This window comes from Phocoena sinus, chromosome 16 (genome assembly GCF_008692025.1).
Source record: "Phocoena sinus isolate mPhoSin1 chromosome 16, mPhoSin1.pri, whole genome shotgun sequence".
NCBI lineage: Eukaryota > Metazoa > Chordata > Mammalia > Artiodactyla > Phocoenidae > Phocoena > Phocoena sinus.
This window is the reverse complement of record NC_045778.1, coordinates 3,124,413-3,136,381: the sequence shown is the minus strand read 5'-3', so window position 1 is coordinate 3,136,381 and position 11,969 is coordinate 3,124,413.

Below are 11,969 nucleotides of genomic sequence, written 5' to 3'. Positions count from 1 at the left end.
CTCTCTTATTTGTGATCACTCTCTCAGGGACCACAGTCCCTTGTTGCCTGTTATCCAGTAGCCAAAAACAGCTCTCTCCTAGGTTTTGTTCTGTTTTCTAGTTGATTAAGGTGGGAGAGCAACTCTGGTACCGGTGACACCATACGGCCAGAGTCAGAAGTCCTCAGACAAATTTTTGAAGTTAGAGCCCTCATCTCCCAAAGGAGATTGCACATATTCTGGATTAGAAATTTGGTGAGTGTGGAACTGATGCATAACCTCTTTGTATCCCTCACAAAACCTGGGAGAGATACAGAGCAAAACTGAGGGATAATTTATTCAACAAATAATTATTGAATGCCCACCATATGCCAGGTTTTCACCCAGCCCTGGGGATAAGATATCAAAGCCCCTGCTTCGGGCTTCCCTGGTGGTGCAGTGGTTGAGAGTCTGCCTGCCGATGCAGGGGACATGGGTTCGTGCCCCGGTCCGGGAAGATCCCACATGCCGCGGAGCGGCTGGGCCCGTGAGCCATGGCCGCTGAGCCTGCGCGTCCGGAGCCTGTGCTCCGCAACAGGAGAGGCCACAACAGTGAGAGGCCCGCGTACCGCAAAAAAAAAAAAAAAAAAAAAAGCCCCTGCTTCATGAGGAAAATTCGTAGTGGCCTAGAGGGGGCAATTTAAGGGATAAAGAAAAGTCTTGCTTGTTACCAAAGCATCCTCTTACCACTCTACCTGCCACGATATCCCTCCTTATTTGCTCTGAAGTCCCCACTTGGAGTACTGATTCCACAAATCTTTTTTCAGTACCTCCCAAGTGCTTTGCCCTGTGTTTGATGCTGAGGATGATTCAATGCTGAGCAGAGCACAACCTCTGCCAACAGGTAGCTTAAATCTGATAAAGGAGATGAAACATGTATAAAAACAATGAATAAATTGGACTCCTCAGGGCCACTTGTTCCCCAAGAGCATTAGTTTACAAGATAAACTGACACCTAGAAGAACCGTCTCTGCAATCCTCCTCGGGCAGGCCTAGGAAGTGACCTGGTTAGAAGACAGACGTGAAACAGGAAGCTTCTTACCCGAGGCAAGGACACAAAGCCAAGGCACCAAGGGGAGCCAGAGCCAGGTATGGAAACCGGTGTCCAGCCCCTAGGGAGACCAGCTTGTCGAACACCCAGACAGGAAAAATAGAGTGGGTTTCGGGCAACTGCCTAGAACTTCTGCTCCCATTCAGGACTGCTTTTAAAACTTGACTGGAGATCTGGTGGGTGGATGGTTGCACTTGAGGAACCAGAAACTGACTATAAATCAAGGGATGAAGTAAGTCGGCTAAGGATATGGAAGAGAAGGGAGCTGGGCCCAAAGGAGCAGGAAAGGAGGCCCCAGGGGGGTAGGGTGGGCATCCAGTGGAGGCAAATGTCCTGAGTATCAGGATACATAATGGGAAGAGATTACCCAAAGGGCAGAGGCTCCAAGAATAAGGCAAGCACTGAGAGGGCTTCGTCTACTTCATAACTTTGCCTGGAGCCCACCTTGGGAAGGACAGGGGGCAGTGACTGCTTTCTTGATTTCTAGGCCCGTATATTTACCTGCCACTGGTCTTCTAATTGGAAGCGTCCCCTATACCTCGAAACTCAATATGTATCCAACCAACTTCTTCACTGTCTCCTTCAAAGACTATTCCTGCTCCTCGCGTTCCTTTTCTTTGGGAGAATCAGCACCTTTCACCTGCCCAGCAGACAGCTGGGCTCCCCTTGCTTCTCTTTCCTGCCTCAGACCTAGTCGGTCACTGATACCTGGCGGTCTGACCACCTCACTCCACCCAACGATGAAGGCGCCTGGTCCGCCTGTGCTCTGCTCTATCTCTCGTATAATAGGTGTTCAAGACATAGGTACTGAATGAAAGAACAAATGAATGAATAGATCCTCACCACTACGACCTTGGTTACGTCCTTCATCTTTTCAGATGAACTGCTCTGATAGTCTGAAAAGGACAGCAAGCAACAAACCCTCCAATCCGTTGACCACAACTCTGCCAAAGGGATTGTTCTATAATACTCTCAATTCTTCTTATTCACAGCAGTGATGTTCTATGAAGTTGCCGCAAACACTGAATTAGCAAATGCTGAACCATTTCTCCTAAGGGGAAATATAGGATTAGGTTCCTGAGGGCTTCTGGAACATAACATTTTCATCAGTTAATCAGTACATAACCTCGTCTTCCGTGCATTTCTGTTTAAGGACACCTTACCTGATATATCTTGCTGATTCATTAACATTGAATGAATGTTACACAGCCACAGCACCACAGTGAACGCCTGAACAATCTTATCTAACAAACACATAGTGTTTTCTCCAGAGCACACATCACAGCCTTCTTGCCCTTTGGAGCACCAGACAGCACTTCAGCACTCAGCATGGGGACCTTTTTGAACAATAAAGTCACCAGCAAAAAGCGCAAAAATGCAAAAAAAGTGGCACTAAATAGACAACAAAAAGGACACATTTTTAGAGTAGGAACTGACACAGGAAGGCAGAGGTCCCCATGCTCCACCTCAGCTGGGGACGTGAACACTGGGAGATTCAGATTTTTCACTTCTCCGTCCAGGTCCACAGATGATCACAAAACTGCCGCAAGTGTTGTTTTTGAGGTTACAAATACATTTTACCAAGTAGGCAAATTGGAAAATGCAGAATCCGCAAATATAGAACCTGTGAATGATGAAGATGGACACAAAACCCCATTATGTCACTCCTTGCCTGAGCCCTCAGGGCCTTGTTTTGCCCCCAGGGCACTGGGTTTTGCCTACCCCTACTTCAATTGCCTACTTCAATCATAGGACCAATAACGGATATTCAACCTCTGAGCTTATGTGCTGGTCTCCTGTGCTTCTTGAGGGGAGAAACTGTTGTTTGTATTCCTATCACACAACACAGTGCCTCGTACATGGTAGTTATTTAATATACAGTAAATTAAAAAAAATAAGTTAATGAACCAATAAAGTGAAAAAAATTAATTAATAATGGTAGATCTCAGGGTATCTAGGATAGATGACAGAGACGCCATCACTTTAAAACTTGTTTTCAATTTATGGCTAATAAATCTGCCTGGAGTGAGCGCATACTTCTATTTAACTGATTAACTTTGGTAACGAACTTCCCACCAGAAAAACTAAAAAGGTAGTAACCTATTGGCCCGATCACACCACTCTTTGCCATGCCATTGGATTAATTGGTAGAGCTGAATAAAGCACAGCTCACTTTCACTCTGTTGCATGGAACACTGACGACTTTGTCGGCATTAATTCTGTCTGATGCTCCTGATTCTTACATACCAATTTCCCTTTGCTCTTTGTGTAGATTCTTGGCCAATGTGTGCTGAGAGCTTTCCGTCCAGTAAATTCTAACCCCATTATTTGATATTCATTTAAACAGTGAACAGTGCCAAGTGGGGAAACTCCATGATTTTTAGTTTCAGTTCAGCTGTTACCTAAAAGGGATTTGCAAATAATTTTCCAACCAAAGGATTCTTGGAAACGCTGGCCATTATAAAGGGGGCTTTTGAATGGCTTGTTTCAACTTGAATCTTGTCAACTGAATGGCTTTTATTGTGTGTGACAGTCCCAGTGACCAATGTAATCCTCCTCTCAACTCTCATTTATTCGGGATAAAAAAGTAAGCATGCATAGATAGACAGTCTCTGAGGATGACTCTCAAGTCTCTATATCCCACCAGTCATCAAATACTATGTTACTTTTTGTTAAAGGTCTCTCTCATCCTGCCCATCTTCATCCTCAGAGCCAGGCCCCCGGTGTAGGGGCCAGCTTTAACTCCTGTCTGGACAGAAACATTCGCTTCTTAATTGTTCTTTCCTTCTTTTCTTGTGTCAGGTTCTTCCCCTCCCCGACCCCAACCATCCTGAGCCCTGCCATGTCCACGTTCTAAAACACAGATTTAGCTCATCGTGGTGTGTGCGATTGACTCTGTTCTTGTTGGGTCATCTCACTAGATTTTCAGGATTAAGAGATTCCTGGCCAAGAACCAAAAGCATAATCATCTCATTCCCCAAATGGATTTGGATGAAAACTGGTAATAAAATCAGGTCTAGGGACTTCCTTGGCCGTCCAGTGGTTAAGAATCCACCTTCCAATGCAGGGGACATGGGTTAGATCTCTGGTCGGGGAACTGAGGTCCCACACGCGGCGGGGCAACTAAGCCCACGTGCTCTAGAGCCCGCGCGCCACAACTAGAGAGAAGCCCGCGCACTGCAACCAAAGGTCCCGCATGCCGCAACTAAGACCAGACACAGCCAAATAAATAAATAAACATAAATATTTTAAAAATATATAAAATAAAATCAGGTCTAACTCCAAGAGGAGACAGTAGAGATCAGCCGAGCTGGGTCTTTCAGGGATCCCACAGGAGAGAGCACCCTACTTAATGCTGTATCAAGGGCAGGAGCATCTTATCTCATCACCACTAACTGGACAGTTGGACATGTTTTATTGGGAAGATGACTTTTCTCTTTGTTTCTATGCCTCTGCACTAGTAGGTTCAGTAATACATATGTGAGACCTTTTGTCTGAAAATATCGAAATGCAGATTTCATCATTCCTGCACTAAAAACATCTGTCCTCCCTCTCTGCTGAAGGGCAAGGGCCAGAGCCCTTGGCTACTGATCCCACCTGGCCTCTGCGGGGTTCCTCAGCCTCAGTTACCTGCTCCATTCACATTCCCAACCTCATTCTTGCTCACAGGCCCCGTCTCCCTCTGCCTGCTGTGGAGCTCGTGTGGGCCCCTGTCCTGCAAACCCCGTCTTCTTAACTCCTTAAAGGCCCAGAGAAGTCCAGCTCTGCTTGCAAGTCCTTTCTCTGTTGATGATCCCTATGTGTGAACTCCTGTAGTCTGCAGCATTCTATTTCGGCATGTATATTATTCAACAACGCTTTTTATGTTTTTAACCCTTTCATATATGTATATCTGAATTGTAAGCTCCTGGGGACTCAGGACTTATTTTAAGCCAGCACTGTCCAACAGAAATACAACGTGAGCCACAAAAGCAAGCCTCGTGTAACTATAAAATTTCTAATAGCCACGTAAAAAATAAACAGACGAAATTAATTTTAATAGTATATTTTATGTAAACAAATATATCCAAAGTATTTTTCCAACATGCAATCAATGTAAACGGTTGTTAATGAGACACCTTACATCCTTTATTTCATATTAAGCCTTTGGAATCCAGTGCACAGCACATCTCAGTTTGGAGTGGCCACATTTCAGGCGCTCAGAAGCCCTTTGGGGCTAGTGGCTACCATACTGGACAGCTCAGTTTTAGGTACTCTTAGCCCTTGATATCCCACACGGTTGGGTGGTGGTATAACGTACATAAAGAATGTGAGTCAACATACTGTTGTCACACTGGCGGAAGGTCTCTGGCACAAGTTTCAGTCCTTGACCCTGTTCTGTTTATCGTTTTCCTTGATGGCTTGGATCGTGCAGTGGTTAAGAACACCCGCTCTGCAAAGTGCATAGAGTTAACAGTACTGTACTGTACACTTTACCATTTGTAAAGAGGGTAGACTTCATGTTATGTGTTTATTACCACAATTAACAAAAAAAAAAGAACATCTGCTCTGAGTCAGACAGACCTTAATTTCAAATCTCAGTACTACCACCAACCACATGTGCGAATGTGAGCAAGTTAACTTTCTTCTCTTAACTTTGGTTTCATCATCCATAACTGGGGATAATTACCCCAACCTCAAAGGAGTGTTACGAAGAGTAAAAGAGATACTGTCTGTAAGATGCTTACCCCAGTACACAGAACATATTAAGCCCTTAAAAATATTAGGTTTTACCACTATCACTGCCACCATAAATGGTATATTTATTAATTTGGCAGGTGAGATAATTCTGGGGTAAGACAGGTATTAAGTTAAAGAATCAAAAAGCTTTTCCCAGACTGTATGCAGTTGGTTGAATAAAACAAGCTGAAATTTCTATAGATAAGTGAAAGTACGGCATTTACGTTAAAAAATCCAACCACACAAAAATAAGCTTTCAGCTTAATTGCAGTTCAGACGAAAAGAGACACTTAAGTGTTTTATAAGTTAAAATTTAATTCTATAAATTAAACTTTATACTTGACTAAATATAGTTAGGAATATAATTATACCTTTACTTTTATCACATATTTCATGTAAAATGCAAATAGTACAAAAGGGTATAGAGTAAAAGGTTAAAAAAACCTCCCTCTGAGAACCCCCTTTCCCACTGCCTAGAAGTAAGGAGCCACTTTCTTACATGTCCTTCCAGGAATGTCCTGGGCCTAAATAAACATATTTTTGTTTATCCTTGAAAACTTTTAACACTTATGGGGATCGATTTATTCTCTTGTGCAACTTACTTGAAAGGGGGTTAAAACTAAAGTTGGATTAAAGGTCAATATTATTCATAAGTGGGATGTGTCAACTCCAAACTTTAATTTGATTTTAAGCTTCAAAAGAAGTAAGTCGGGCTTCCCTGGTGGTGCAGTGGTTGGGAGTCCGCCTGCCGATGCAGGGGACGCGGGTTCGTGCCCCGGTCCGGGAAGATCCCACATGCCGTGGAGCGGCTGGGCCCCGTGAGCCATGGCCGCTGAGCCTGCGCGTCCGGAGCCTGTGCTCCGGAACGGGAGAGGCCGCAACAGTGAGAGGCCCGCGTATCGCAAAAAAAAAAAAAAAAAAAAAAGAAGTAAGTCAATGGTAAAATGGAGGAAATAGTCCAATGCTCTTTAGAACTTGTCCAACACATCTGGAATTTTTTCACTTTCATATGGACACTACTTTTCAAGAAAAATACTGACAAAACTGTTTGCGTCTGGAGGAGACTGATTAAGGGGGCAAAGAATTCAAAACCATTGTCTTCACAAAAGGTGAGCTGCAGGCCCTCAGGATGTTTGACGGGAAGTAGGAATATCCCAGAGGAGTGGGACGAAAAGCAGCTGTGCTATAACCACCAGAAGGGGCAGCGCCTGAGCAGAACCAGGATTCTAATAGTTGGGGGCATAGCTTTGACTAAGTAAAGACTCCTGTGGAGATAAATGATAAAAAAGGGCTTTTTTTTTTTTTTGCGATACGCGGGCCTCTCACTATTGTGGCCTCTCCCATTGCGGAGCACAGGCTCTGGACGCGCAGGCTCAGCGGCCATGGCTTACGGGCCCAGCCGCTCCGCGGCATGTGGGATCTTCCCGGACCGGGGCACGAACCCGTGTCCCCTGCATCGGCAGATGGACTCTCAACCACTGCGCCACCAGGGAAGCCCGAAAGGGCTTTTAAAATTGCCTCCAAGGAGGAAAATTATTTCTAAAAGTTAGAAAGGTCTGCAAGTTGAATGGACAGGTTTCATCCAGTGTGACCCGGATCATTTCAGATGTTTACGGAGAGGATGGGACCCCATTAACAAAAATAATTACCATGTTCTTAAAAGTCTTTCATTCATTATCTCAGAGTGACTTATTTGTATCTCTGAGCCTGGCTCACTGCCTGGCACAAAGTAGATCAAAGAGCAAACAAGGAAGGAAGAGCGGGAGGGAGGGAGGCAGGAAGAGAGAAATGAATAAATGACATTAATCCAAGCATTTTCCCCTTCTCTTTATGCTTTTTTCCCTCCTCCCACTCACTTGCTCATCTTTTTTTTTTTTGGCTGCATCAGGTCTTAGTTGTGGCATGTGGGTGTCTCTCTAGTTGTGGCGCATGGGCTCAGTGGTTGTGGTGTGTGGGCTTACTTGCCCCACTGCATGTGGGATCTTGGCTCCCTGACCAGGGATCAAACCCGCATCACCTGCATTGGAAAGCGGATTCTTAACCCCTGGACCACCAGGGAAGTCCCTTCCCCTCTATTTCTCAGTCACCTCTTGCCTGGATTTCTCACACACACTACTCTAGTTCTCTACCCACTTCTCCCTCTCCTCTCCCACTAGATTTGATGACCGTCCCTTCTCGTCTCTGAAGGGCACATTATTGTCTGGTTAAGCTCCTCGGCTAGATGCTTCACCTTGCACTTCAGAAAATCAAGTTTGTGGCGGATTTCCCCCCAATGTTCTAATTCATTTACTGCATTTTCTAGGTTTTTGCACTCTCTTTGGCATTTTTTTTCTTCTTCTTTTTAACTTCAAAGGGCTAGTGAGTGACAGTGTTTCCAAATACTGGTTGAGAGGTGCTCTCTCTGTGATCTCTTCCATTTTAAGTGTTTCAACCATCACCTCTAAATGCCCACTCTGGTCCAGCCTTTACACAACCAAACAGCTCCTCAGATTCTGTCTCTGGCATCTCCCCGGTAAGAAGACAGTGGCCTTTGGCAAGGTCCCATCATTTACGAGATGAGCAAGACCTAGGCAAGTCAGCCACCTTATTCCGCATTCGTCAGATGGGACTCTAACTAATACTCATCTCCCAGAGGTTGTGTAGGTCAAATGAGAAAAACATATGAGAAATCTATCAAGTGCTAGTTTTCCGTTTCCTATCCTTTGCTTTCCGCCACCTAATTCAGGCCTTCATTTCCTCTCAATTCAAAGATGCATTTGCCTCTCAACCACTCTCCCTGCCTCTAACCTCTGCTTCCACGTGCAACCTGCTGGATATGCAAGTGCCAGAAAGACCTTCTAAGGCTCAGGCTGTGTTGCTTCAAAATGCTCAATAGCTTCCCCTGCCTAAGAAGTAGAGTCCAAACTTCCGAGCATGCATTCTGAAACCCTCCCTGGTCTAAGGTCAGAGCCATGGTTCTCACCTCTCTGCCCTTTGTCTCCCAAATGGAACCCACCTTCCAACCAGCTAGGACTCTTCCCGTCCCTCCCTGGTCTGTCTTCACTCACCGAAAGTCTACTTACCCTTCAAGCCCAATTTAAATGAACACGCTCCTGGTATACGTTTTCTGAATCCCCACGAAGAATCTTTCCCTGCTGGGACTGCCAGTGTTTGCTTTCTACTTCTATGACAATGTCATCTCCCCTGATAGACTGTAAATGACTTGAAGTCATGGATTGAACCTCTTTATGTACCCATCTTTCTGTTCATCACAGAGCTTAGCACTGTGGTTACACATAGTAGGTACTCAACAAGTTACATCTAATGATATATTCTTAAAAAAAATTTTAATACCCCTAGGTGCCTAGCATTGTGTCAGGTGCTATGGCAGCTACGAAAAGCCTTGCCCTTGTCCCTGACTCAACACAATATTGTTGAGGTTACAAGATTGTTTCATATAGTTTTCTTATATATAAAAACTATATGAAAGAATCCGTGGAGACAATGCTTTGGGAAAGATCTGCAGTGCTCTCCTTACTTCCTGCAAGTAAGAAATCCTTCCTTCTCCTGGGGGAAAAAAAAAGGAAGAAGAAGAATCTGTGATTACATGCTAAGTTCTTAGTCCCACTTAGTGTCTACACAGTTGCATGTAAAGATCTTTGAAAGGCTTTGTGTACACTTTTTAATTTATAACTTGTTTTAGAAATGACAGAAACATAAGAAATTACGTCTTGAAATAACTACATTTGCTAAAATTGAGGCTAAATACATTGCACAATTGCTCTCAAAGTATTCTAATTTTAGGTCTTGACACAAGTGAAAAATGTTTACCATGGACAAGAAGACAAATTTCTCTCTGGTTAGCAGAATTTAAGGTCATCAGCTCTAAAAAGAAAGCTCAATCGAAATTTTAATGTATTTTTCAGGTTCCTTCTATTCTATCCACAACCTAAGTTATTAAACTTTTAGAATTATAAAAAAGCACAGAAGGACTCTGTGATGTTCCAGAAAGCACACACCAAGTGGGTAGGGATGAGGGGTGGGATGAAGAAGTGGCTGGATTAGTGGAAGGACGGGGGGAGGGAGATGAGAATGCCTCTTGGTGAGTCTTTGAAAGTTCTCTCTGAGCTCACAGCGCACTCGTGGCTGAAGAGGCTGGGAAACAAAGCTGAGATCCACTGAGTGTCAGCAGATGTGAGGTCAGTGCTCCCAGGCCCAGGTCCTGGACCTTGACCTACAGAAAAGTCTAAGAAGACCTGTGGGTTAATGACTAGAGCACTGAATTAAAAGTCTGTATTTTCTGGGACTTCCCTGGCGCTCCAGTGGTTAAGACTCCGCACATTCCAACGCGGGTGTTGTTGGTTCGATCCCTGGTCAGGGAACTGAGATCCCACATGCCACGCAGTGTGACAAAAAAAGAAAAAAAAAGTCTGTATTTTCTGACTTCTAAGAGCCTGTGCACAAACAAAACACAAGAGAAAAAAACAGAAAAAGACTGATTTAGCTGCATAAGAGATGGCTGGGGTTCATTCTGGTTTGAGGTCAGAATGCTGGTGTTTCAGACTTGAATTAAAGCAAAAACACATATTTTCAGAAGTTTTAAAAAATTACTTCATTCCTGATATAAGCATGAACCTTAAAAGGTACGTTATATTTGCATTTGAATAAGCAGGTACTATCTGACATGCCCCATGGGTGTCAAAATATTTGGTGGGCTCTTGCATAATTATGTTTTGGGTTTATACAAATAAAGTCTTAATTAGTACCACAGAAATTCTGTAGAAATTTCGACTATTCACACTGGATGTTGTTTGTTGATATAAAGGGGACAATTTCAATGTGTTCATCTCATTGAGTATATATCTGAACACAGAAGCTGCCTTTAATATTGTAGGGTTTGCATCATGTAAACTGCCTCTCTCGTCCTGGCATCAGGGATCTCATGCTGCTATCCCGCTGGCCCCAAGCCTCTTTCCTTCTTGCCATCCGTAATTCTCTCAAGTATGTGCTTTCAAATGAGTTCAGTGCCCAGATACTTTGAAATTATTTCTTTTCTTATCGAACCATCACATAACCGAACCTCCAAACACCTCACTTAAGTGACTTCTGTTAGCTACTGCAGGACAGACAGCAACCTGACACCCCAAATTAAAGGAATTCATGCCAGGGTGTGAACCAAAGATCAAATGTCCCATCTCTTCCTCTCCCTTAGTCTCGGCACCAGCAAATCTGTAACTCTCCCAGACACCCACTGTTTAAATAGGCGAATGAATGAATCCCTGAAATCCAGGAAGGGAACCAGGCAATTAGTGGAAGGTGAGGCACGGTGATGAGAAGGAAAATTCTGGGCACTGGGTGGGGTGGGAAGCTTTCCTGATACCCTTGAATCACACTGCTTGCGCTGGGGCTTCTCCATGTTGGTCTCACCCAGTCGCAAGGGTCCAGCGAGAATATTGATTCTGGAGAGGGTTTTAAGGGGGGTGGTAGATTAAGGGGAAAAAAAACCCCCAAAAGTGCAGGGCTCTTTTATGTTGAATGCCTGAAGCGCTCAGAACACTTTATAATTGTGATCCTATTGAATGCATTTAGAACAATTAAGTCCCTTTTATAATGAAAACCAACGATCAATGGGCATTAAATTTATCCACTCTCTATATACTGCAGTAGTTTTTAATCTGCAATGAGGTGGTCTCTGCAAATCGGTCCCTAACTTCTGTTTTTACCTTTTCTGTCTCTAATCTGGTTATAACATCTGTCATTTTTATTCTTCCTCCAAAGGGTAGAGCCTGCTTCTCTCTCTCTTTTCTCTCCCTCTCTGAGGTGTGAATCGTGTTTATTTTCGCCTCAGAGCTGATGGACAGTTTCTGAGCGATAATCCCGTTCTCCACTCTATTTCCGTTGAGAACTACCCTCGCGTTCACAGCCAGGCTGAAAGACGTGTTCGTTCGCATTTTGAAGTTCCCAAAGTGGATCTGGCGCTCTTCTTGGCTGCTGTCGGCACGGCTGGACATTGCCATTTACTGAGAAGGCCAGCGCGCCCCGGAGCGAACTAGTGCCTCCAGAGCCCCGCCTCCTCCCACCTCGGTCAGCGCGGACGCCGCCAGGTGGATCCTGGCCTCCGGGGACGGTGACCGCCGGTGGGATCTCCAGCACGGCCAAACCTCCCCGACGTCCTGCCCGCCCCGAGGGGGAGCTTCTGTAC